The 27,523-nt window shown below is 39.6% G+C and overlaps 2 non-coding genes across 2 annotated transcripts; both read right to left on the bottom strand.

Moving 5' to 3' along the window:
- Positions 1–14,820: 14,820 nt before the first annotated feature.
- LOC148564279 (small nucleolar RNA R71) lies at positions 14,821–14,927 on the bottom strand. The gene has a single exon (XR_015884523.1). It is a non-coding gene; the product is annotated as a small nucleolar RNA R71 (small nucleolar RNA).
- Positions 14,928–27,078: 12,151 nt separating this feature from the next.
- Positions 27,079–27,185, bottom strand: LOC148564278 (small nucleolar RNA R71). Its single transcript, XR_015885139.1, has one exon. It is a non-coding gene; the product is annotated as a small nucleolar RNA R71 (small nucleolar RNA).
- Positions 27,186–27,523: the final 338 nt, after the last annotated feature.

Below are 27,523 nucleotides of genomic sequence, written 5' to 3'. Positions count from 1 at the left end.
TGTTTAAAGCCTTGGATGTCCAGCCTTAGCTGTGTCATCTTTTTTGGAGGAAAATACTGATTCAGGAATTTTTCTGTCAGCTGTTTCCATGTTCTTATGCTGGCCTTAGGTTGGTTATTTAACCACCTCTTAGCTTGATCTTTTACAGCAAATGGAAACAGTAATAGTCTGTAGACATCCTGATCTATTTCCTTATCATGTACTGTGTCAGTAATTTGTAGAAATTGTGCCAGAAACTCCATAGGTTCTTCCTGTGGAAGACCGGAATACTGGCAACTTTGCTGCACCATGATAATGAGCTGAGGATTCAACTCAAAGCTACTAACTCCAATGGAGGGTATGCATATGCTACTCCCATATGAAGCAGTAGAGGGGTTAGAATATGACCCCAGAGTCCTCCTGGACTGTTCATTTCCACTTATGTCCATGATGGATATATGGATATAACTTGGACTGATTTACCTTTTTATTTATTTTATTTTATAAGAAGTAAATACTTAAATAAAATAAAATAACTAAAAAGAATTCGAATTTTGAAATTAAATATTTTTTTTATAAAAAAAAATAAAAATAATTAGTTAAATAAAAACGAAATTTTGGAAAAAGAGGGAAGATATTTTCGAAAATTAGAGAGAGAGAGAGTTAGTTAGGTAGTTTTGAAAAAGTTAAGAAACAAACAAAAAGTTAGTTAGTTAGTTGAAACAAATTTTGAAAAGATAAGAAGTTAGGAAGTTAGAAAAGATATTTTGAAAAGATATTTTTGAATTTAGTCAGGAGAGAGAAAAACAATAAGATAGTACAAGATTTAAAATTTTTAGATCTAATGCTCCTTGTTTTTGAAAATTTTGGAGGGAAAACACCAAGGAACACCAAACTTAAAAATTTTAAGATCAAGACACAAGGAAAACTCAAGAACACTTTGAAGACTTACAAGAACACAGGAACATGAAGAAAGAACACCAAACTTAAAATTTTTAGAAAACCAAACCAAAATTTTCGAAAACCAAAGGAAAATCAACAAGAAAACACCAAACTTAAGGTTTGGCACAGGATTTAATAGAAAAATTATTTTTGAAAAAGGTTTAAAAAATATGATAGCCAATTACCATGAACATAAACACCACGTTCTAACTAACTGAGTTATAAATTTAATGTGTTTTAACAAGGGATAAATAATAAAAGACTCTAAACCAAAAAAAGAGAAATTTTTCCTAATCTAAGCAACAAAATAAACCGTTAGTTGTCCAAACACGAACAATCCCTGGCAACGGCGCCAAAAACTTGGTGCACGAATTGTGAATCACACTTTTCACAACGCGTACCACTAACCAGCAAGTGCACTGGGTCGTCCAAGTAATACCTCACGTGAGTAAGGGTCGAATCCCACGGAGATTGTTGGTTTGAAGCAATCTATGGTTATCTTGTAAATCTTAGTCAGGAAGTCAATTATGTTTATCAGTTGAATTGTGAATAACCAAGAGAGCATAAATTAAAGATTACTTGTTGTGCAGTAATGGAGAATATGTTGGGGTTTTGGAGATGCTTTGTCTTCTGAATCTCTGCTTTCCTCTGTCTTCTGATTCACGCACGCACGCCCTCCTATGGCAAGCTGTGTGTTGGTGGATCACCGTTGTCAATGGCTACCTTCCGTCCTCCCAGTGAAAACTACGCTCATGCGCTCTGTCACAGCACGGCTAATCACCGGTTGGTTCTCGATCCGGTTGGAATAGGATTTACTATCCTTTTGCGTCTGTCACTAACGCCCAGCCTTCAAGAGTTTGAAGCCTGTCACAGTCATTCAATCCTTGAATCCTACTCGGAATACCACAGACAAAGTTTAGACTTTCCGGATTCTCATGAATGCTGCCATCAGTTCTAGCTTATACCACGGAGATTCTGATTAAGGAATCTAAGAGATACTCATTCAATCGTATATAGAACGGAGGTGGTTGTCAGGCACACGTTCATGATTTGAGGAAGGTGATGAGTGTCACAGCTCATCACCTCCATCACAGTTAAGCGCGAATGAACATCTTAGATAGGAACAAGCGTGTTTGAATGGAAAACAGAAATACTTGCATTAATTCATCGAGACACAGCAGAGCTCCTCACCCCCAACAATGGGGTTTAGAGACTCATGCCGTTAGAGAATACAAAGTTTAGATCTGAAATGTCATGAGATACAAAATAAGTCTCTAAAAGTTGTTTAAATACTAAACTAGTAGCCTAGGTTTACAAAAATTGGATAAACTATGATGGATGATGCAGAAATTCACTTCTGGGGCCCACTTCTGTGTGCTGGGGCCCACTTGGTGTGTGCTGGGGCTGAGACTTAAGCAGTTCACGTGCAGAGGCTATTTGTGGAGTTGAACGCCAGTTTTTGTGCCAGTTTGGGCGTTCAACTCCAGTTTTTGATCCTTTTCTGGCGCTGGACGCCAGAATTGGGCAGAGGACTGGCGTTGAACGCCAGTTTACGTCGTCTATTCTTGTGCAAAGTATGAACTATTATATATTTCTGGAAAGCCCTGGATGTCTACTTTCCAACGCAATTGGAAGCACGCCATTTCGAGTTCTGTAGCTCCAGAAAATCCACTTTGAGTGCAGGGAGGTCAGATTCCAACAGCATCAGCAGTCCTTTTTCAGCCTGAATCAGATTTTTGCTCAGCTCCTTCAATTTCAGCCAGAAAATTACCTGAAATTACAGAAAAACACACAACTTATAGTAAAGTCCAGAAATATGAATTTTTCCTAAAAACTAATAAAAATAGACTAAAAACTAACTAAAACATACTCAAAACTATATGAAATTATCCCCAAAAAGCGTATAAAATATCCGCTCATCATCCACCCTAGAGTGTTAAATATCGTTGGAAAGCTCTTGATGCCAGTTTTCCAACGCCACCAAGATCACATCATTTGGACCTCTACAACTCAAGTTATGTTCCTTTGAAGATGAAGAGGTCAGGCTGGTAACTCTGCAGTGACATATTTTTCTCCATGTGTTTTCGGGGTCAATACCTTCCTCCATTCCAGTGTCAATTATAAAGTGTTATATATGGTTGGAAAGCCCTGGATGTCTACGTTATAATGGAACTAGAATCATCTCATATGGAGTTGTGTAGCTCAAGATATCTTCATTTGAATGAGAGGAGGTCAGGCTGGCATATGCCCCGGTGTGCCACGCCCAATGCTTGGCGTGCCACGCCCATAGTGGGGCTCAAAATCACTCCTTTGGAACTTAAGCCTGGCGTGCCACGCCTAAAATACTAAGTGGCACGCCCTCTTTAACATCTTGGCTTCACAAACTTGGCGTGCCACGCCTATAGCACCAAGTGGCATGCCCATGTAAAATTCTTCAACCTTCTTTGCTGGAATGTTGGCTTGGCATGCCACGCCCATAGCTTCAAGTGGCACGCCCATTGTTGAAAGTTGGTTCAAAAGCTTGGCGTGCCACGCCCAGAGCTTCAAGTGGCACGCCCAGCTTCACACGCCCATCCTTATTTGTTGTTTTTCTTCCCCTTTTGTTGCTCTTATCACCTGAAATTCAGCACAACCTATTTCAAAGCACTGTACCATAATATATATCATTTGGTTCATGAAATTGCATTGATAAATGAGATTATGCTCTTTTTATGGTTCTTTTAGATAAGAAAAAGGGTACATGATGCGCAGTTATCACACCTCAACTCTCAGCCTATTGATTCTTTGTGGAGGGTAAAATCTTGCAAGGAATCTGTTCACGACCTCCTCCCATGTAGTTAAGCTATCCTTGGGGATTGATTCCAACCACTTTGCTCCCTTATCTCTGAGTGAGAAAGGGAACAAGAGTAGTTTATAGATGTCAGGGTGTACCCCGTTGGACTTTACAGTATCACATATCCTCAAGAATGTGCTGAGATGTTGATTAGGGTCTTCTTGGGCACTTCCTCCATATGAGCAATTATTCTGAACAAGTGTGATGAGCTGAGGCTTCAGCTCAAAATTATTGGCATGAATTGTTGGCTTCAGGATGCTGCTACCATAATTTCCTAGGTTTGGGTTGATGTAGGAGCCTAAGACTCTCCTTTCTTGCCCATCATGATTTACTGGGCCTTCTCTGGCATGGTTGTGAGCTTCTTCTTCATGGTGGTTCTCCATATTCTCCTCCATGTCTGTTTCAAAATACTCTTCCTCTTCCTCAGCACCAATGACTCCCTTCCCTCTTGCTTCCCTCCTTAATCTAAGGAAGGTCCTCTCAGGTTCAGAATCAAAGAAAGTTGAAGCCCTGCTTCTCCTACCTGTCATACAACCAATAAGGCAAAAAGCAAGAAAGAAAATGAATGAAGAAATTACTCTTGTTAGAGTGGTTCTTAGTGTGAGTGGTGCAATTAATCAAACAGTTAAAAGAGTGGAAACACGGATGACGATTAAAAGTAATTAAAGAAGAAATAAATAGAACTCAAAATAAAAATTAAAATAATAAAAATAAAAGGTGCTAAATAGAAGAAACTAAAATAACAAGAAATTTAAATTGCTTAATCTAGCTCTCCAATCAATTTAATCACTGTCAAATTTAAGCTAATCCCTGGCAACGGCGCCATAAAACTTGATGAATCCAATTCACACCCCCATTCAAAATTGGTGAATTAGTTCTTTTGGCAAGCGCACCAAAATTATCGTCAAGTAATAACCCACAATAGAGTGGGATCGTATCCACAGAGATTGGAAAATTCGGGTAGTTTTAATTAATTGATGAATTAGTCAAGTGGATCAATAGGATTGTGAAGTGCAGAATTGTAAATGACATAAATGTAAATGACTAGAATATAAAGAAAAGCAATAAAGTGCAGAAATATAAATGGCAGAATGTAAAGTACAGAATCATAAATGACTTGAATGTAAATGGGAATGGGGAATTACTGAATGTAAAATTAAGCTGTAAAGAAATGGATAGATAAGAATGGGAAAATTCATTGAGATTGGGAGATATTGTCTCTTTGGATCAAATCTAGCTTATATCCTCTTCAATCATGCAACTCATTGACCTCTTGGCAATCATGATTGATTGAGCCCCAATCCCTTAGTGATTCAATCTCTCAGATCTTGATCAATAGCCAATTCCTTGGTCTAATTGCTCATGAAGAGAGATAGGCTTGGTCCCTGATTATACAACACACCATTATCGGTCCAAGTAGAGGGAGGATTGATGCCAGGGCATCTTGGCCAGTTTCACTGACTTTTTCTTTACTGTTTTTATGTTAGTTTCATGCATTCTCTTAGGAAATAAGCTAGTTTTGGATAGATATTTACTTACACCTTGATTCAAGCATACATTGTGCATTTTACATTATTTCATGAGGATTTTGCATGAGTTTAGTGACAAATTGTATGTTGCATTGCCCATGACTTGGACTAGAACTTTGATGCGCTCTATTGCTTGATTTCAAGACCAAAGGAAGCAAGGAATGGGAGGTAACTTGCAAAGTTAATGAGAAAAGTGATTGCCAATAATGCTCTCGAAGCCATCATTGACCACGTTAAGAGTCACGTTAACTAAGTTAACGTGAACTCTAACGTGGAGAGGGGAAGTTGAGCCAACGTTAGTGACACTTAACATTGTCACTAACGTTGGCAAATGCTCATAAGTGGCCAAGTTAGAATCCACGTTAACTTAGTTAACGTGGCCTCTAACGTTAAAAGGGGGAAGAAACGCCAACGTTAGTGACATTCAACATTGTCACTAACGTCGGCCTAAGGAGAAACATACCACGTTAACTCCCACGTTAACTTGGTTAACGTGGGAGCTAACGTAAGAAGCAAGAGTGGTCGACAACATTAGTGACACCCAACATTGTCACTAACGTTGGAAGCAACCACACAACCCCTCAGGGAGCCACGTTAACTCCCACGTTAACTTAGTTAACGTGGAAGCTAACGTTGATGAGTGAAAGAATGGCCAACGTTAGTGACACTCAACATTGTCACTAACGTTGGGGATGGCTAAGCATGGCCACGTTAGAAGCCACGTTAACCTAGTTAACGTGGACTCTAACGTGAGGCATAGGGGCACCTTGGAACGTTACTGACAATGTTGAGTGTCACTAACGTTCTCGAAGGATGGCAAGCCCACGTTAAAGAGCCACGTTAACTAAGTTAACGTGGGCTCTAACGTGGGAAGAAAGGGGGCTTTTCAAAGTTATTGGGAATGTTAAGTCTCAATAACGTGTGCGAAGGACTTAGAGGCAACGTTAGTGGCAACGTTTATGCCACTAACATTGAAGTTAACGTGGCTTTTACTTAGTAACGTTAGTGAGAAAGTTGATTGTCACTAACGTTCTTGAACTTATATTTTCACTAAACGTTAACACCCCTAACGTCCTGAGCTAAAGTCTCTGCCCACTTCACATTTTCTCTCTGCAAGTAAAGCCAAGCCCAAATGAAGAAGAGAACTGCTTCAAACTCAAGATCCAAAGGCCCAAGGCTTGAAGAGCCAACTAGAAGCTGAGAGAAGTAGTATATATAGGAGTAGCTTTGAATTGTTGAAGGAGTTCTGGAAGTTGGAAAAGAGAACTACTCTCTGTATTTTACCTTCTCTGCAATTTCTAGTTTTATGATGTATTCTCCATCTTTGTTTTCATTTTCTAGAGCTATGAACAACTAAACCCCTTTCATTGGGTTAGGGAGCTCTGTTGTAATTTGATGGATCAATACTAGTTTTCATTATTTTTCTTCTATCTTTTCTGTTGATTTTACTTGAAAGCTTTCGATCTTCATCCAATTGGGTAGTTATCTTGGAAAAGAAGCTATTCAAACTTGGATCTCTTCTGAACCTTGAAAGAGGAATGAAGAGATCAAGCTAGAAATGCTTTCTCATGCTGGACCAAATTGGGTTTGGATGGGTATGTGACTATAACCCTCTCAATACTTGATTTGGGAAATGCATGTGGTATAATCAGTGACCATACTTCATCTCTTCTGATGAGCAATTGACCAAGGAATTGGCTATTGATCAAGATTTGAGAGATTGAATTGCAAGAAATTGTAATTCAATCAATTAAGATTGCCAAGGAGATCAATGAGTGCATTGATTGAGGAAGAGATGAAAATGAACTTGATCCGGAGAATTGCAACATCTCCTAAGCCCAATGAACTCCCCATCTCTGATCTTACCCATTCTCTTTAATTTCTGCCATTTACTTTTATGAGCAAATTCCCCGTTCCCATTTACAATTCTGTAATTTACTTTCAGTCATTTACTTCCAGTCCTTTAATTCTAGAATTTACTTTTCTGTTATTTACATTCCCGCCATTTTATTTTCTGCAACTCTCAACCCAAATTCTGGGTTCGCTCAACTAGAACATTCTTCTAATTAAAGTTGCTTGATGCGGGTGGAAGCTGTCTCTCAACAAATTTCCTTCGGCAAGTGTACCGAATTAGTCGTCAAGTAAAAACTCACAATAGAGTGAGGTCGAATCCCACAGGGATTGATTGATCAAGCAACTTTAATTAGAAGAATGTTCTAGTTGAGCGAATCCATCAATCCTTGTGGGATTCGACCTCACTCTATTGTGAGTTTTTACTTGACGACTAATTCGGTACACTTGCCGAAGGAAATTTGTTGAGAGACAGTTTTCACCCGCATCAAGTTTATGGTGCCGTTGCCGGGGATTGATTGTGCATCAACAATGATTAAATTGGAAGATCACTAGATTGAGCATTTTTCTTTTGTGAATTTCATTTTCTGTTTGAGTGATTTACTTTCTGTTTTAGTTAAACTTCTTCCCTTCCCCCTCTACTCTTTTTTTTTTTGTTATTTTCAATTCTGTTTGCTAACCCACTAACTGTTTGATATATTGCATCACCCACAACTAACAGTAATTCTGACAAAAATACTTTCTGCACCTATCTTTTCTTGCTTGCACTTGATGGTTGTATGATAGGGAGAAGAAGCGGGGCTTCAACTTCCTTCGATTCTGAACCTGAGAGGACCTTCCTTAGATTAAGGAGGGAGGCAAGAGGAAAGAAAGTGGTTGGTGCTGAGGAAGAAGAGGAATTCTTTGAACCAAACATGGAAGACAACATGGAAAACCATCATGAAGAAGAGGATCACAACCATGGGGAGGAGGTAGAGCAAATCATGTTGGGGAGGTGATGACAAGTCATCTTAGCCTATTTTAACTAGTCTTTTTCTTTTGTTTTCATTAGAATTATGCACTTTCTTGAGCCATAAGCAAGCTAATTGGGTAGATTTTCATGTTTCCTTTGATTTAATCAACCATGTATGAATTCATGCTATTTCATGAGGTTTTATACTATAATTGTCACATATTATGAAAGAATGAATATCTCATGATTTTAAGCATAGCTTTGATGTGTTTGGTTGATTAATGATAAGTGAAGAAAGCTTGGAGAAAGGTTGAAGCAAGAAGGAATAGCTAGGAATAAAGAGAGGACAATGGAATAAGTGAAATTGAACCAGGAAGCAAAAAGCTGGACCTAAAGTTAGCCTCAAACTTTTGCACAAACTTTTGGGTGAAAAGTTAGCCCCAACGTTAGCCCCTAACTTGGTGGCTAACGTTGGCATAAGAAAAACCCCCTTGGCCACCAAAAGTTTGCGCCAACGTTAGCCCCTAACTTTTGGGCTAACGTTGGCGCCATAAGTGCACCAAGGAAGGCCAACGTTGGAGCAAAAGTTAGACCCCTAACTTTTGCCCCAACGTGGATAGCAGCAAGTTATGGTGGCTGATATGAAAAGTTGGAGCAAAAGTTAGCCCCTAACTTTTGCTCAAACTTTTACCCCAACTTTTGCAAAACTCCAACCCGGTTCATTTGGTTCACTTTGGTTCTTCTCCAAACTCCAAGAGCAATCAACCAAGGCCTCTTTCAACCCAATTCCACCAAGAGCAAAAGCCCAACTCAAGGCTTGAAGATCATTTGAAGAAAGTGTATAAATAGGATAGAATTCAAGTTCTTCGGGGAGCTTTCCTTTTGAGTTTTCATAATAGTTTTCGGAGAGCTTTGGGATATTGAGTGATCTTTAATTTCTTAGTTTCGGGGAAGGAGACTTCCATTCTCTTCCTCTGATTTTTATTGCCTTCAATTTCAATTACAATTGTCTTGGATCTTGGGTTGGAGAATTGAAGAAATTCTGTTTCAATCTCATCCTTGGATCTCTCTGTTTATTTATTGCTTAATTGAATTTCAGTTTCGGTTAATTGTTCTTCATCTACTTTCTTTGCAATTTACATTTCCCTTGCAATTGTTCTTGTTAGATCAAGGAAGGTAGTGAGATCTAGACCTGGTTTTCTAGTCTCTGGGTCCTGAGATCTGAACTTTCAATTTCTAATTCTCTGTTTACTATTTTCATGTTCATTTACTTTTCTGCTTCAAGATCCGATTTAACCCAAACCCTCTTCTACTTCTCTGCTTGATGCAAATTTACTTTTCCTTGTTTAATTTCTGCAAATCCAAGTCCTAATCCCCTTTACAATTCAAGTCATTTACATTTCTTGCACTTTAAGATTCCGCAATTTACATTTCTTGCATTCTAAGTTTCTGCCATTTAATTTCTTGTTCTTTAAGATTCAGCAATTTATTTCCTGTTCTCTTTAATTCCATGCAATTTAATTTCTGAAAATCACAAAACACTCAACCAAATCTTGATTCGCTTGACTAAATTAACCACTAAGCTAAAATTGCTCAATCCTTCAATCCCTGTGGGATCGACCTCACTCCCGTGAGTTTTTATTACTTGATGCGACCCGGTACACTTGCCGGTTAGATTTGTGTGTTTTGGGAGAAATTCATTTTTCCACCAAAATACTCATCAAGTTTTTGGCGCCGTTGCCGGGGATTGATTAGATTGACAATGATTAAGTGAGGTGGTGATCTAGATCAAGCATTTTTTCTTTAATTTTTGACTAACCCACTAACTGTTTGAAGTTTTGTCTCAACTGCCTACACTCAATTTTCAAGAGTATCACTGTGTGTTCCGTTGTTGATTTTTATGTCGCAGGAAAAAAGAGCAGCCAGAGGGAAGGATATCATTGAAAATGAAGTTTCTGAGAAAGAAGAACATGCCAACATGAAGCCGCAAATCATTACACTAATAGAGAACAATTGTTCCTATGGTGGAAATCCATTGGAGGATCCTGAACAGCATCTATCTATTTTTCTGAGGATCTGTGATGTTGTCAATAATGATGTCTATAAGCTCTTGCTATTCCCTTTCTCACTAAAGGATGAGGCAGCACAATGGCTTGAAACTCTTCCCCAAGGAAGTATCACTAGTTGGGATGGTTTGGTTGCCAAATTTCTAGCCAAATTCTCTACATCCCAACAGAACATCAAGATGAAATAGGGAACACATCCATTCATGCAAGGAGAGGAAGAACCATTTCTCAAAGCATGGGAAAGATACAAGAAAGCAAATGACAAAGTGGCTTTCCAAGCATTCTACGAAGGATTAACCCCAGAAACGAGAAGAGCGGTGGATCACTTCTCAGATGACTTACTCGAAGCAACAGCAACTGGTCAAGGAACTGCAAGGTTCAATGACAAGAGAACCAACAACCAACACTCCTTTGAGACACCACAGAATGCAACTTCAGAGAAAGATACGATGAATCTTGAAGGAATGAAGGCAGTCATGAATCAAAGCAAACAGCTACATCAGCAAACTCAGCAACAATTGGAGTCAATGGCTAGACAACTTGATTTTCTCCATTCCACTACAGTGAATGCACAGTTCCCACCATGGAAGCCACATTCTTATCTAAGAATGAGGGAACCTCAACATCAGAAACTAAGGAACTTCAACTACAACAACCACTTCCCAAACCTGCAACAACATCACCACACAATCTCACAGAATTCTCAAAGGATCACCAATCTAGAGAGCGTAGTAGAGAGAATGATGACACATCAAGTGATGATGAACAAACACCATGAGAACTTATTCGGGGGAATTGGGAAGCAAATGGAACAATTAGCCAAAAACCTCACAGAAACGAGTGAGAAGAAAGCAAAGCCTCACTTAGAAGGACAATAGGACAAGGAGAAGGAAGCTCAGAATTTGAGCTGAGCAAGCACAGAGGATGTCAAGCTAGTGACAATAAAAGAGCGCTTGTTGGGAGGCAACCCAACCGGAGGTAACTATCTTTTCATATCTATTTCAATAAAAAGGTTAAGTAGTTTTATCTATAATGCAAGAAGCTAAGTTTGGTGTTGCACACCAAAACAATCTAAAGGAGAATGCAGGATTCTAAGTTTGGTGTTTCACCAAAGTCCCATTATAAAACACATTCTCACTCTCTGCATAATGATGGCTTCAAGCATGTTGGATGAACTAGTTAACTATTCTGTTGTTTCCTAGTTTTCAGTTTTATTGCTTTTGAAAAAGAAGAAGAAAAGAAAAAAAATTATTACACATGGTTAATTTGATGCATGAAACCCATTGGCAAGGTACTAAGTTTGGTGTTCCCACACCAAAGTAAGTTCAAAAGCCCATAAATAAATCAGCCAGACTAACCATTGTTTCCAAGTGCTTGGGGAACAAGCAACTTTCAATATTATTGCAGAGGTCCATACAAGCTTTTGGAATGATTAAGAATCATCAATCAAAGAAACAAAGGATGAACCTAAAGGCCAGCAATGATGATGATGAGAAGAAGGAAAGCAAGCGAACTCCAAAAGGTTGTATTGTTAAGTGATTATCTTACATCAAACACTGCTATGATTGAGAGTGGTTTAGTTTCCCTGATTATCTGTCTGCATAGCATAGTTTTTCTGTAATTCAGTAAGCAAGATGCTTGATTATTCACAACATTTTTCTCTTCAAAACTTGTTTGTACTCAATGATTCAAGAATTGCATCACATGAAAGTTCTTTGAAAAGAAGGATTGAGGAATTAAACAATTTTGAGGCAAGCAAAAGATTAGGAGAAGTGGTGGTTCTAGTTGTATGATTATGTATTGAGGTTGCATGCTTGTGAAAACTTGCATGGAAGCTCATAGGCAGGACATGAAGTTCAAAGAAGTATTGTGGAGATTCTCAAAAATTTATTGATCCAAGAAGCAGCAAACAAAACAAAAGAAAGAAAAGAAAATACAAAGACAAAAAGAACATGGCCCAAGGCTCTGAGCATCAATTACTAGGCAGAAAAGAAAGAAGAAACAATGACTCAAAGAGTTGTTAGCTTAGTAAAATGCTTGTGGTTGAGTTGTGTCAAAGAAAGAGGCTTGAACAAGTAAATCCTTAGGGGTGCTTTAACACCTAATACCTTAAAACCAACTAGTTTAGGAGTATTGATTGAAAGCTTATCTAAAGAGCCGCTTTGAGACATGACACTTAGAGTCAAGGCCAAAGCAAAGAAACTATAAGCTGCTTCAAGGTGACTACATATAAAGAGATCTCCATGATACCATTTGGATGAAAATCCTAAGACCTAAGATTCCCAATATGTGAAGACTAGTGAGCACTGAAGCCCTTGCATGAGCATATGATTTAGAGTTCACCCCACTGACACTTGATCACTTCACTCACAAGACCTTATAATTTATTCTTCAATCCTTCTTAAGTGAAAGAACATATGAGCAAAATTCATTTCTTGCTTGGGGACAAGCAAGCTTTAAGTTTGGTGTTGTGATGACAAGTCATCTTAGCCTATTTTAACTAGTCTTTTTCTTTTGTTTTCATTAGAATTATGCACTTTCTTGAGCCATAAGCAAGCTAATTGGGTAGATTTTCATGTTTCCTTTGATTTAATCAACCATGTATGAATTCATGCTATTTCATGAGGTTTTATACTATAATTGTCACATATTATGAAAGAATGAATATCTCATGATTTTAAGCATAGCTTTTATGTGTTTGGTTGATTAATGATAGGTGAAGAAAGCTTGGAGAAAGGTTGAAGCAAGAAGGAATAGCTAGGAGTAAAGAGAGGACAATGGAATAAGTGAAATTGAACCAGGAAGCAAAAAGCTGGACCTAAAGATAGCCTCAAACTTTTGCACAAACTTTTGGGTGAAAAGTTAGCCCCAACGTTAGCCCCTAACTTTTGGGCTAACGTTGGCAGATGAAAATCACCCCTGGGCACCCAAAAGTTTGCGCCAACGTTAGCCCCTAACTTGGTGGCTAACGTTGGCATAAGAAAAACCCCCTTGGCCACCAAAAGTTTGCGCCAACGTTAGCCCCTAACTTTTGGGCTAACGTTGGCACATGAAAAATACAAGGGAAGGAGCAAAAGTTTGCGCCAACGTTAGCCCCTAACTTTTGGGCTAACGTTGGCGCCATAAGTGCACCAAGGAAGGCCAACGTTGGAGCAAAAGTTAGACCCCTAACTTTTGCCCCAACGTGGATAGCAGCAAGTTATGGTGGCTGATATGAAAAGTTGGAGCAAAAGTTAGCCCCTAACTTTTGCTCAAACTTTTACTCCAACTTTTGCAAAACTCCAACCCGGTTCATTTGGTTCACTTTGGTTCTTCTCCAAACTCCAAGAGCAATCAACCAAGGCCTCTTTCAACCCAATTCCACCAAGAGCAAAGGCTCAACTCAAGGCTTGAAGATCATTTGAAGAAAGTGTATAAATAGGATAGAATTCAAGTTCTTCGGGGAGCTTTCCTTTTGAGTTTTCATAATAGTTTTCGGAGAGCTTTGGGATATTGAGTGATCTTTAATTTCTTAGTTTCGGGGAAGGAGAATTGCATTCTCTTCCTCTGATTTTTATTGCCTTCAATTTCAATTACAATTGTCTTGGATCTTGGGTTGGAGAATTGAAGAAATTCTGTTTCAATCTCATCCTTGGATCTCTCTGTTTATTTACTGCTTAATTGAATTTCAGTTTTGGTTAATTGTTCTTCATCTACTTTCTTTGCAATTTACATTTCCCTTGCAATTGTTCTTGTTAGATCAAGGAAGGTAGTGAGATCTAGACCTGGTTCTCTAGTCTCTGGGTCCTGAGATCTGAACTTTCAATTTCTAATTCTCTGTTTACTGTTTTCATGTTCATTTACTTTTCTGCTTCAAGATCCGATTTAACCCAAACCCTCTTCTACTTCTCTGCTTGATGCAAATTTACTTTTCCTTGTTTAATTTCTGCAAATCCAAGTCCCAATCCCCTTTACAATTCAAGTCATTTACATTTCTTGCACTTTAAGATTCCGCAATTTACATTTCCTGCATTCTAAGTTTCTGCCATTTAATTTCTTGTTCTTTAAGATTCAGCAATTTATTTCCTGCTCTCTTTAATTCCATGCAATTTAATTTCTGAAAATCACAAAACACTCAACCAAATCTTGATTCGCTTGACTAAATTAACCACTAAGCTAAAATTGCTCAATCCTTCAATCCCTGTGGGATCGACCTCACTCCCGTGAGTTTTTATTACTTGATGCGACCCGGTACACTTGCCGGTTAGATTTGTGTGTTTCGGGAGAAATTCATTTTTCCACCAAAATACTCATCAGGAGGATAGAAGAGTTTTGGGCTCTTACATCAATCCAAACCCAGGAAATTGTGGAAGTAGCATCCAAAAGCCAACAATCCATGCCAACAACTTTGAACTTAAACCACAGCTCATCACCCTTGTTCAGAACAACTGTTCGTTTGAAGGAGGTGTTCAAGACCCCAATCAACATTTAACCACCTTCCTGAGAATATGTGACACAGTGAAGTCTAATGGTGTTCATCCTGACGCCTATAGACTGCTCTTATTTCCATTCTCACTCAGGGACAAGGCAGCTAAGTGGCTGGAATCTTTTCCAAGGGAAAGCTTGACAACTTAGGAAGACGTGGTGAATAAATTCTTATTAAGATTTTACCCTCCTCAACGAATCAATAGGCTGAGAGCTGAGGTCCAAACTTTTAGGCAACAAGATGGTGAGACTCTATATGAAGCATGGGAGAGGTTTAAAGACCTAACAAGGAGGTGCCCACCAGATATGTTCAACGAATGGGTGCAGCTGCACATTTTCTATGAAGGGCTCCCTTACGAGTCAAAGAAGGCCGTAGACCATTCATCCGGAGGATCTTTGAACAAGAAGAAGACTATTGAGGAAGCCATAGATGTTATTGAAATAGTAGCAGAGAACGACTACTTCTATGATTCCGAAAGACGGAATACAAGAGGAGTAATGGAGCTAAACAATGTATATGCTCTGTTGGCCCAAAACAAGCTCATTACCCAACAGCTGGCTGACCTCACCAAGAAGATGGAGAGGAACCAAGTAGCAGCAATCTCAACTTCATCAACAACCCAAGAAGGAGTGAATGAAGAAGCAGAGGGTAGTCAGGAGCAAGCCAACTACATTGGGAATTCACCAAGGAAAAACTATGATCCATACTCCAAGACCTACAACCCTGGATGGAGAAACCACCCAAACTTTGGGTGGGGAAGTGAGCAAGATCAAAATCAAGACCAGAGATGTTACAACTCCAACAACAATGCAGCTCACCAGCAATTCACACAGAGGACATCTCAACACCCCCACAACAACACTTCTCCACACGCTTATCAAAACCAAAACAGCACATCTACTCTGAATCACCCATCAATTGATGACAAGCTCTCTAAGATTGAAACCTTACTTGAAGGAGTATGCAAGGACATTCGAAACAGTAAAGCATTCCGAGAGGAAGTGCAGTCAAACATGCAGAATCAAAATGCTGCCATCAAGAAACTGGAGACACAAATCAGGTATCTATTTAAGCAGCTTCCTAACCACAACCTTTGCAATGATGCCAATTCAAGCAAAAGGGAGGAGTGTCAAGCTATCACACTTAGGAGTGGGAAGGAACTGAAGGAACTGCCCCAAAAACCACAAGAAGAAGGCTCAAATGAAAAGGGAGAAGAGCAAGATGGAGTTCAACCTCCCACGCCAAGTCCGCAGAAAGAAAAAGGGATGCCACAACTGAACATCTCAAGAGCTCCATACCCCCAGCTATTGAAGAAAAAGGAAGATGACAACCAGTTCTTGAGATTTTTGGAAATCTTCAAGAAACTACAAATCAACATACCCTTTGCTGAAGACATAGAACAAATGCCACTCTATGCCAAGTTTTTGAAGGAACTAATGACTAAGAAGAGAAGCTGGAAGAACAATGAGACTATGATACTAACCGAAGAGTGTAGTGCTATCATTCAGCACAAACAACCCCAGAAACTGAAGGATCCTGGGAGTTTTCAGATCCCTTGTATTATAGGGGAAATCACAGTAGAGAAGGCTCTTTGTGACTTAGGGGCCAGCATCAATTTGATGTCAGTAGCTATGATGAGGAAGATGAAAATTGAGGAGGCTAAACCAACAAAAATGGTCCTACAACTGGCAGACCGATCATTCAAATTCCCTCATGGGGTAGTAGAGGATTTGCTAGTAAAAGTGGGAGATTTCATATTTCCAGCAGATTTTGTGGTGCTGGACATGCAGGAGGACACCAAGACCTCCATCATCCTGGGAAGGCCATTCTTGGCCACTGCTGGGGCTGTCATTAATGTTCAGAAGGGTGACCTCACCCTGAGATTACACAATGAAAAGATGACATTCAATGTGTTCAAGGCCATGAGTTACCCACCAGAACAATTGGGGGAATGCATGAGGTTAGATGCACTTGAGGATAAAGTGCAGGAGAATTTTGAAGAAGAAGAACATGAAGAGGACGAGAGATTGGTGGAGGAAGAATCTGAATCAAGTGAAGAGGTGGCCACAGCAGAAATTCATATACCAGATGCACCAAAGGAAGGGAACGAAAAGTCAGAAGCACCCAAACTTGAACTCAAAGCACTGCCACCCACTCTCAAATATGCATACCTAGGAGAAAATAAAAACTACCCAGTGATCATAAATTCATCCCTCAGTCAAGATCAAGAGGACGAGCTACTCAAAGTGTTGAGGGAGCATAAGGATGCCATTGGATGGACCCTTGCTGACTTGAAAGGAATCAGTTCAGCCATATGCATGCATAAAATACTGTTGAAAGATGATGCTAAGCCATCCATTCAATCCCAAAGAAGGCTGAACCCAATCATGAAGAAAGTGGTATAGAAAGAGGTTATGAAGCTTTGGCAAGGAGGGGTAATATACCCAATTTCGGACAGCCCTTGGGTTAGCCCCGTACATGTTGTGCCCAAGAAAAGAGGAATCACTGTGGTTCCTAATGAGAAGAACGAACTCATACCTACAAGGACCGTCACAGGATGGCGGATGTGCATAGACTACAGAAAACTCAATGAGGCTACACGAAAAGATCATTTTCCCCTTTCATTCATGGATCAGATGTTGGAAAGACTTGCAAGGCACACATATTATTGTTTTCTCGATGGTTATTCAGGTTATAACCAAATAGTGGTTGATCCCATAGACCAACAAAAAATCTCATTTACTTGCCCGTATGGAGTGTTTGCCTATAGGCGCATGCCATTTGGGCTATGTAATGCACCTGCAACTTTCCAACGCTGCATGCTTTCTATTTTTTCAGATATGATAGAAAAATTCATTGAAGTTTTTATGGATGATTTCTCGGTATTCGGAGATTCCTTTCCTAATTGCCTACATCACCTCGCCTTGGTATTGAAAAGATGCCAAGAGACCAATTTGGTCTTGAACTGGGAAAAATGTCACTTTATGGTGACAGGAGAAATAGTCCTTGGTCACAAGGTCTCCCACTAAGGCATTGAGGTTGATAGAGCTAAAGTAGAACTTATTGAAAAACTACCCCCACCCAGTGATGTCAAGGCAATTAGGAGTTTTTTAGGGCATGCTGGTTTTTACAGAAGGTTCATTAAAGATTTTTCAAAGATAGTCAAGCCCTTAAGCAATCTCCTTGTATCTGATACACCATTTATCTTTGATGAAACATGCATGCTAGCATTTGCACATTTGAAAATGAGGTTGTCCTCTGCTCCTATCATTTCCCCACCTGATTGGAACCTACCATTTGAATTGATGTGCGATGCATCTGATTTTGCAGTTGGGGCAGTATTAGGACAAAGGAAAGATAACTTAGTTCATGTGATATACTATGCTAGCAAAGTCCTTAATGAAACTCAAAGAAATTATAACACTACTGAAAAGGAGTTGCTAGCAATAGTTTTTGCATTTGACAAATTTAGATCATACCTCATTGGTGCTAAAGTGATTGTCTTTACAAATCACACAGCACTTAAATATTAGTTTGCCAAGCAAGAATCAAAGCCAAGACTAATAAGGTGGATCTTACTGTTGCAGGAATTCAATATTGAAATCAAAGACAAAAAAGGAGTGGAGAACAAGGTGGCAGATCACCTATCCAGAATCCCTCATGATCAAGGTGGAGGAAATGATACAAATGTGAATGAGCTCTTCCCTGATGAGCTGTTGATGATAGTTCACAAAGCACCATGGTTTGCAGATATTGCAAATTTCAAGGCAACTGGGGCATTACCTCCAGGGATCAATAAACATCAAAAAAGGAAGCTCATGAATGATGCAAAATACTTTGTCTGGGACGAGCCATATCTCTTCAAAAAGTGTTCAGATGGAATCCTTAGAAGATGTGTTTCGGAAGAAGAAGGAAGAGAAGTCTTGTGGAATTGCCACGGTTCATGTTATGGAGGCCACTTTGGAGGGGACAGAACTGCAGCAAAGGTGTTACAAAGCGGATTCTTTTGGCCCACCCTTTTCAAGGATGCCAAGGAACTAGTAAAAAGCTGCAATGAATGCCAAAGATCTGGAAACTTGCCCAAAAGAAACGCCATGCCACAAAATTTCATCTTAGAACTGGAACTGTTTGATGTGTGGGGAATAGATTTCATGGGACCATTCCCAACCTCATATGCAAACAAGTACATCTTGGTAGCAGTGGATTATGTTTCCAAGTGGGTAGAGGCTATTGCAACCCCAACTAATGATAACAAGGTAGTCATGAACTTCCTCAGGAAGAATATCTTTAGCCGGTTTGAAGTCCCAAGAGCCCTCATCAGTGATGGAGGGAGCCACTTTTGTAACAAACCATTAGAAGCTCTCCTCCTACGATATGGGGTAAAACACAAAGTAGCCACACCTTACCATCCTCAAACAAGTGGGCAAACTGAGATATCCAATAGAGAGCTGAAGAGGATCCTGGAAAAGACTGTGGTTGCATCTAGAAAGGATTGGTCGAAGAAGCTGGATGATGTTCTTTGGGCATACAGAACAGCATTCAAAACTCCACTTAGAATGTCTCCATATCAACTGGTCTATGGGAAGGCTTGTCATTTACCACTGGAGCTGGAACACAAATCTCTCTGGGCTATCAAGATACTAAATTTTGATAGCATTGCTGCTGGTGCAAAAAGGATGTTGCAGCTGCAAGAGATGGAGGAATTCAGGTCACAAGCCTATGAAAACACTAAGATGTATAAAGAAAAGGCAAAGAGAAAACATGACATGCATCTTGCGCCAAGGAGTTTCGAAAAGGGGCAGCGAGTACTCCTTTACAATTCTAAATTAAGGCTGTTCCCAGGAAAACTCAAGTTAAGGTGGTCCGGGCCTTTCATGGTTACAAAAGTATCACCATATGGCCACATCGAAATCACGGATGAAGGTTCAGAGAGGACTTTTACAGTGAATGGACAAAGACTCAAGCATTATCTGGGCAACATGGGGGAAAACCCCAGAGTAAAGTACCATCTTAAGTAATTAAGGACTCGTTGAGCTAGCGACGATAAAAGAGCGCTCTGTTGGGAGGCAACCCAACCTCAGGTAGTTTCACTTTCATCTTTATTTCAATAAAAATCACAAGTTGTTTCCCCTGCATTGTAAGGAGCTAAGTTTGGTGTTCCACACCAGAACAATCCAAGAGTGATAGTGTAATTCTAAGTTTGGTGTTCCACCAAAGGACATTGGTTAGAATTACACTCCACTCCAAAAGAACATTGCTAGCTCCATCCAATCAAGAGAAACCACTTAGATGTAGTTAGACTATAGGTGATCATTGCTTTGTTGATAACAAGATATGAGGTTCTCTGCATATATACAATGTTTTATACTGGGCAAGGAACTAAGTTTGGTGTTCACACACCAAATTGAGTTCAAGAGGCACAAGCATACATGCAAGCTAACTATGTCTGAAGTGCTTTGGGAACAAGCAACTTCCAGTAACCTTGCAGGAATCTTATGAGGAAATGGTGCACCTTCACCCAAAGAAGCGAGGCAGCAAAAACTAGGATGATGACAAAGAGAGAGGGCAACCAGAAATCATCACCCGAAGGTTGTATTGTTACTTAATTCCATTATACTCAGAATTGTTGAAAGTTGGAAGTCCGAATGCACTTTTGATTTGTAGTTACGCGTAGTTGAAACCTTTTTCAATTCTGTCTTTTAAGTCTTTGGTATTGAAGAAGGTCTCTGTGTGCTAGTCTTTATGTCACTGCATCCTTACTTTACTTACTTGTATGCTTGTCCCTTTAAATCAAATGAAAAGAGAATGTTTATGTTTCAAAAGACCAGAGTAGAGTTCATACTATGGAGTACATTCATGAGTTTGTGGTATGATCATAAGTTAGCTAAGTTGGTTCAACCATAAGGTGGAATGACAACTATCTGGCCTGAATACTTTGCTTTGAATATACTCATGAGACTAAGTATATGACAAGATCCTAATAAGAGAAAGAGAAAAGAATAATGAAAGTGGAAAAACAAAAGAAAAAAGAGTAAGCAATAAGGCTAGGCACCAATGGTTTTGATCTTAAGATATGTGTCTGTAGTGTTCCTGTGTGAGGGATCTACTTAGATGAATAAGCTCTTAGGGGTGCTTTATCACTTGGTAACTTAGGTTAACTAACCCGGGATTATCAGCTGAAAGTCCATTATCAAGAGTAACCCTCACCACAGAGCATTTAGTAACCCAAAGAGGTGCTGGACACCAAGGTCTCAAGAAGGAAAATAAATGAACTATATGCCTGTGGTGTGTATGTATGGGGGAGAGACTTGAGGGAGTAAGTCCTTAGGGGTGCTTCAACACCTAGCACCTTGAACCAACTAGTTCGGGAGTGTTGGCTGAAAGCTTATCTTAAAAAGTTGCCCCCTCACAGAGCACTTAGCCTAAGAACACCAATAAGCTCTGAAATGACAATAAAGGGATCAATGAATAAAAGTCTCATGGGATGTAAGCAAGGTGAGTGTTTTAGGACATGATAAAGGTTTGAAAGCTAGTAAAGGAATGAACCTAAGTTGCTATGCATGAAACCACCATAAAATCAGTGATATGACTTCCACAAGAATGACTCATTGCTCTTAGCATTCCATTCATCATTCTCTTGTTCCAATACTTGCTTAGGGACAAGCAAGCTTTAAGTTTGGTGTTGTGATGCCAGGGCATCTTGGCCAGTTTCACTGACCTTTTCTTTACTGTTTTTAGGTTAGTTTCATGGATTCTCTTAGGAAATAAGCTAGTTTTGGGTAGATATTCACTTACACCTTGATTCAAGCATACATTGTGCATTTTACATTATTTCATGAGGATTTTGCATGAGTTTAGTGACAAATTGTATGTTGCATTGCCCATGACTTGGACTAGAACTTTGATGCGCTCTATTGCTTGATTTCAGGACCAAAGGAAGCAAGGAATGGGAGGTAACTTGCAAAGTTAATGAGAAAAGTGATTGTCAATAACGCTCTCGAAGCCATCATTGACCACGTTAAGAGTCACGTTAACTAAGTTAACGTGAACTCTAATGTGGAGAGGGGAAGTTGAGCCAACGTTAGTGACACTTAACATTGTCACTAACGTTGGCAAATGCTCATAAGTGGCCACGTTAGAGTCCACGTTAACTTAGTTAACTTGGCCTCTAACATTAAAAGGGGGAAGAAACGCCAACGTTAGTGACATTCAACATTGTCACTAACGTTGGCCTAAGGAGAAACATACCACGTTAACTCCCACGTTAACTTGGTTAACGTGGGAGCTAACGTAAGAAGCAAGAGTGGTCGACAACGTTAGTGACACCCAACATTGTCACTAACGTTGGAAGCAACCACACAACCCCCAGGGAGCCACGTTTACTCCCACGTTAACTTAGTTAACGTGGAAGCTAACGTTGATGAGTAAAAGAATGGCCAACGTTAGTGACACTCAACATTGTCACTAACGTTGGGGATGGCTAAGCATGGCCACGTTAGAAGCCACGTTAACCTAGTTAACGTGGACTCTAACGTGAGGCATAGGGGCACCTTGGAACGTTACTGAGAATGTTGAGTGTCACTAACGTTCTCGAAGGATGGCAAGCCCACGTTAAAGAGCCACGTTAACTAAGTTAACGTGGGCTCTAACGTGGGAAGAAAGGGGGCTTTTCAAAGTTATTGGGAATGTTAAGTCTCAATAACGTGTGCGAAGGACTTAGAGGCAACGTTAGTGGCAACGTTTATGCCACTAACGTTGAAGTTAACGTGGCTTTTACTTAGTAACGTTAGTGAGAAAGTTGATTGTCACTAACGTTCTCGAACTTATATTTTCACTAAACGTTAACACCCCTAACGTCCTGAGCTAAAGTCTCTGCCCACTTCACATTTTCTCTCTGCAAGTAAAGCCAAGCCCAAATGAAGAAGAGAACTGCTTCAAACTCAAGATCCAAAGGCCCAAGACTTGAAGAGCCAATTAGAAGCTGAGAGAAGTAGTATATATAGGAGTAGCTTTGAATTGTTGAAGGAGTTCTGGAAGTTGGAAAAGAGAACTACTCTCTGTATTTTACCTTCTCTGCAATTTCTAGTTTTATGATGTATTCTCCATCTTTGTTTTCATTTTCTAGAGCTATGAACAACTAAACCCCTTTCATTGGGTTAGGGAGCTCTGTTGTAATTTGATGGATCAATACTAGTTTTCATTATTTTTCTTCTATCTTTTCTCTTGATTTTACTTGAAAGCTTTCGATCTTCATCCAATTGGGTAGTTATCTTGGAAAAGAAGCTATTCAAACTTGGATCTCTTCTGAACCTTGAAAGAGGAATGAAGAGATCAAGCTAGAAATGCTTTCTCATGCTGGACCAAATTGGGTTTGGATGGGTATGTGACTATAACCCTCTCAATACTTGATTTTGGAAATGCATGTGGTATAATCAGTGACCATACTTCATCTCTTCTCATGAGCAATTGACCAAGGAATTGGCTATTGATCAAGATTTGAGAGATTGAATTGCAAGAAATTGAAATTCAATCAATTAAGATTGCCAAGGAGATCAATGAGTGCATTGATTGAGGAAGAGATGAAAATGAACTTGATCCGGAGAATTGCAACATCTCCTAAGCCCATTGAACTCCCCATCTCTGATCTTAGCCATTCTCTTTATTTTCTGCCATTTACTTTTATGAGCAAATCCCCCATTCCCATTTACAATTCTGCAATTTACTTTCAGTCATTTACTTCTAGTCCTTTAATTCTAGCATTTACTTTTCTGTTATTTACATTCCCGCCATTTTATTTTTTGTAACTCTCAACCCAAATTCTGGATTCGTTCAACTAGAACATTCTTCTAATTAAAGTTGGTTGATCAATTAATCCCTGTGGGATTCGACCTCACTCTATTGTGAGTTTTTACTTGACGACAAATTCGGTACACTTGCCAAAGGAAATTTGTTGACAGACAGTTTCCACCCACATCAAGGATTATATGTCACATATCCAAACACCAAAACCCAGATTCTACTCAAGTGTGAGAAGGGATTTCAAGCATGGTTTCATGTTTCCTTTCCCAAGGTTCCCATGAAACCCAATTGCATTCAATCTCTTTCCCAAGATAATTTAATGCTAAGCATTAAGAACGAAATTCCCTCTAGCAAATCAAACAGAAATGAAGAGAAGAAGAATTTCACTATTATCAATCCATCAAGTACAATAGAGCTTTCTCTCTCAATGAGAAGGAAGTTAGCTACTCATAGCTCAAAAAGTACTCAAAAGTGAAGTGTAAAAGTGGATCTGAAGCCAGGGGATTTTGGCCAGTTTCACTGACATTTTCTTTATGGTTTTAAGGTAGTTTCATGCATTTTCTTAGGAAATAAGCAAGTTTTGGGTAAATAATCACTTACATATGGATTCAAGCAAATATTGTGAATTTTACATGATTTGATGAGAATTATGCATGAATTAAAGGACAAATTGAATGATGCATGTCTCATAACTTGGATCAGATCTTTGATGCACTTTATTACTTGATTTCAGGATAAAGGAAGCAAGGAAGAACCACGTTAGCAGCCACGTTAGTCTAGCTAACGTAACCACTAACGTGGAATGAAGGCTAGATTGCAACGTTATTGAGAAAAGTGATTGCCAATAACGCCTTCGTGAGCCATCATAGCCCACGTTAGTTGCCACGTTAACATAGTTAACGTGGAAGCTAACGTGGAAGAGAAGTAGAACTCCAACGTTAGTGGTAAAAGTAAGTGCCACTAACATTCCAAAAGGGGCAATTGGCCGTGTTAAGAGCCACGTTAACTTAGTTAACGTGAGCTCTAACGTGGAAGAAGAAGATGATGCCAACGTTAGTGACACTCACCTTTGTCACTAACGTTGGACTAAGCCCATATTGGCTATGTTAAAAGCCACGTTAACCTAGTTAACGTGGACTCTAACGTGGAGGGAGCAAGAATCACCAACGTTAGTGACACTCACCTTTGTCACTAACGTTGGATTAAGCCACGTTAGTTGCCACGTTAATTGCATTAACGTGGAAGTTAACGTAGAGAAGAGGGATGATTAGCCAACGTTAGTGACACTCACCTTTGTCACTAACGTTAGAGATGGGTATCAATACCACGTTAGAAGTCACGTTAACCTAGTTAACGTGAACTCTAACGTGGGAAGAAGGGGTATTCTGAAGCGTTAGTGACAAAGGTAAGTGTCACTAACGCTCTCGAAGATTTGGCAAGCCTATGTTAAAGGCCACGTTAACTATTCTAACGTGGACTCTAACGTAGGGAGAAAGGGGTACTCTTAATGTTATTGAAAAAGGTAAACCCCAGTAACGTTTGCGAAGGGCCAAGGGTCAACGTTAGTGGTCACGTTAGTGCCACTAATGTTGAAGTTAACGTGGACCACTTTGGGTTAGGAACGTTAGTGAAAAAGGTGATTGTCACTAACGTTCTCAACCCTACATTTTCACTTAACGTTAACACCACTTACGCCCTAAGCTAAAGTCCCTGCCTACTTCACACTTTCTCTGCAAGTAAAGCTGAGCCCACTAAAGAAGATAACTGCTTCAACTCAAGATCCAAAGGCCCATATCCAAGACTTGAAGAATCAACTAGAAGATCAGAAGAGTAGTATAAATAGGGAGAGCTTTGAACTAGAAAAAGGGGCTTTTGGGCATTATTAGAATTACTCTCTGTATTTTACTTTCTCTGCACTTCTAGTTTAACTTTCAGAATGTACTCTCCATCTTTGCTTTCATTTCCCAGAGCTATGAACAACTAAACCCCTTTCATTGGGTTAGGGAGCTCTGTTGTAATTTGATGGATCAATAATAGTTTTCATTACTCTTCTTCTATCTTTTCTCTTGATTTTACTATGAAATTTTAAATCCTCATCCAATTGAGTAGTTATCTTGGAAAAGAAGCTATTCATACTTGGATCTCTTCTGAACCTTGGAAAAGGGATGAAGAGATCATGCTAGAAATGTTTTCTCATGTTGGACCAAATTGGGGTTTGGGCGGATATGGTGACATATAATTCTCCCAATACTTTGATTTGGAAGAACATGTGGTATAATCAGTGACCACACTTCATCTCTTCTCATGAGTAATTAGACCAAGGAATTGGCTATTGATCTAATTTGAGAGATTGAATTACCAAGGAATTGGAATTCAATCACTTATGATTGCCAAGGAGATCAATGAATGCATTGATTGAGGAAGAGATGAAAATGAACTTGATCCGGAGAATGCAACATCTCCTAAGCCCAATGAATTTCCCATTTCTGATCTTACCCATTCTCTTTACTTTATGCCATTTACTTTCATGCTAAACTTCCCTTCCCCATTTAAGATTTTGCAATTTACTTCCCGTCATTTATTTTCTGCTATTTACTTTCCCGCCATTTAATTTCCTGCAATTCTCAACTCACTTTCTGCTTAACTCAGCTAGAACATTCTTCCAATTAAAGTTGTTTGACCAATCAATCCCTGTGGAATTCGACCTCACTCTACTGTGAGTTTTTACTTGACGACAATTCGGTATACTTGCCAAAGGATATTTGTTGAGAGACAAGTTTCCGTGTATCAAGTTTATGGCGCCATTGCCGGGGATTGATTTTGTATCAACAATGATTAAATTGGTAGATAACTAGATTGAGCATTTGTTTTTATTTTGTTTGATTTGAGTTCATTTGAGTAATTTACTTTCTGTTTAGCTATTTTCTTCCCTTTCCTCTACCCATTTTCTTAGTTGTTTACAATTCAGTCACTAACCCACTAACTGTTTGATATATTGCATCACTCACACTAACAGCATTTCTGTAGAAATTACTGTCTGCATCTATCTCTCTTGCTTTTGCTTTGTTGGTTGTATGACAGGTAGAAGAAGCGGGGCTTCAACTTCTTTTGATTTTGAACCTGAGAGGACCTTCCTTAGATTAAGAAGGGAAGCAAGAGGAAAGAGAGTAGTTGGTGCTGAGGAAGAGGAAGAGTATTTTGAACCAGACATGGAGGAGAATATGGAGAACCATCATGAAGAAGAGGCTCACAACCATGGCAGAGAAGGTCCAGCGCATCAGGCTGGACAAGAGAGAAGAGTTCTGGGTTCTTACATCAACCCAAACACAGGAAACTGTGGAAGTAGCATCCAAAGGCCAACCATACATGCCAACAACTTTGAACTAAAGCCACAGCTCATCACCCTTGTTCAGAACAATTGTTCATTCGGAGGAAGTGTCCAAGAAGACCCCAATCAACATCTAACCACCTTTCTGAGGATATGCGATACTATAAAGTCTAATGGTGTTCATCCTGACACCTATAGACTACTTCTGTTTCCCTTCTCACTCATGGACAAAGCATCTAAATGGCTGGAATCCTTTCCAAAGGAGAGTTTAGCAACCTGGGAAGATGTGGTAAACAAGTTCTTGGCAAGATTCTATCCTCCTCAATGGATCAACAGGTTGAGAGCTGAGGTACAGACATTCAGGCAGCAGGATGGTGAGACTCTATATAAAGCATGGGAGAGGTTTAAAGACTTGACAAGAAGATGCCCGCCAGATATGTTCAATGAATGGGTGCAGTTGCACATTTTCTATGAAGGCCTTTCGGATGAATCAAAGAAGGCAGTAGACCACTCATCCGGGGGATCTCTGAACAAGAAGAAGACCATTGAAGAAGCCATAGATGTCATTGAGACTGTAGCAGAGAATGACTACTTCTATGCTTCTGAAAGAGGCAATACTAGAGGAGTGATAGAGCTGAACAATGTGGATGCACTGCTAGCTCAAAACAAGATGATTACCAAGCAATTAGCTGACCTCTCCAAGAAGATGGAGAGGAATCAAGTAGCAGCAATCACCACTTCAGCAGCAACCCAAGAAGGGGTGAATGAAGAAGCAGAGG

This window comes from Arachis ipaensis, chromosome B5 (assembly GCF_059453495.1).
Source record: "Arachis ipaensis isolate K30076 ecotype BB chromosome B5, ASM5945349v1, whole genome shotgun sequence".
Taxonomy (NCBI): Eukaryota; Viridiplantae; Streptophyta; class Magnoliopsida; order Fabales; family Fabaceae; genus Arachis; species Arachis ipaensis.
This window is presented reverse-complemented; position numbering and strand designations above follow the sequence as displayed.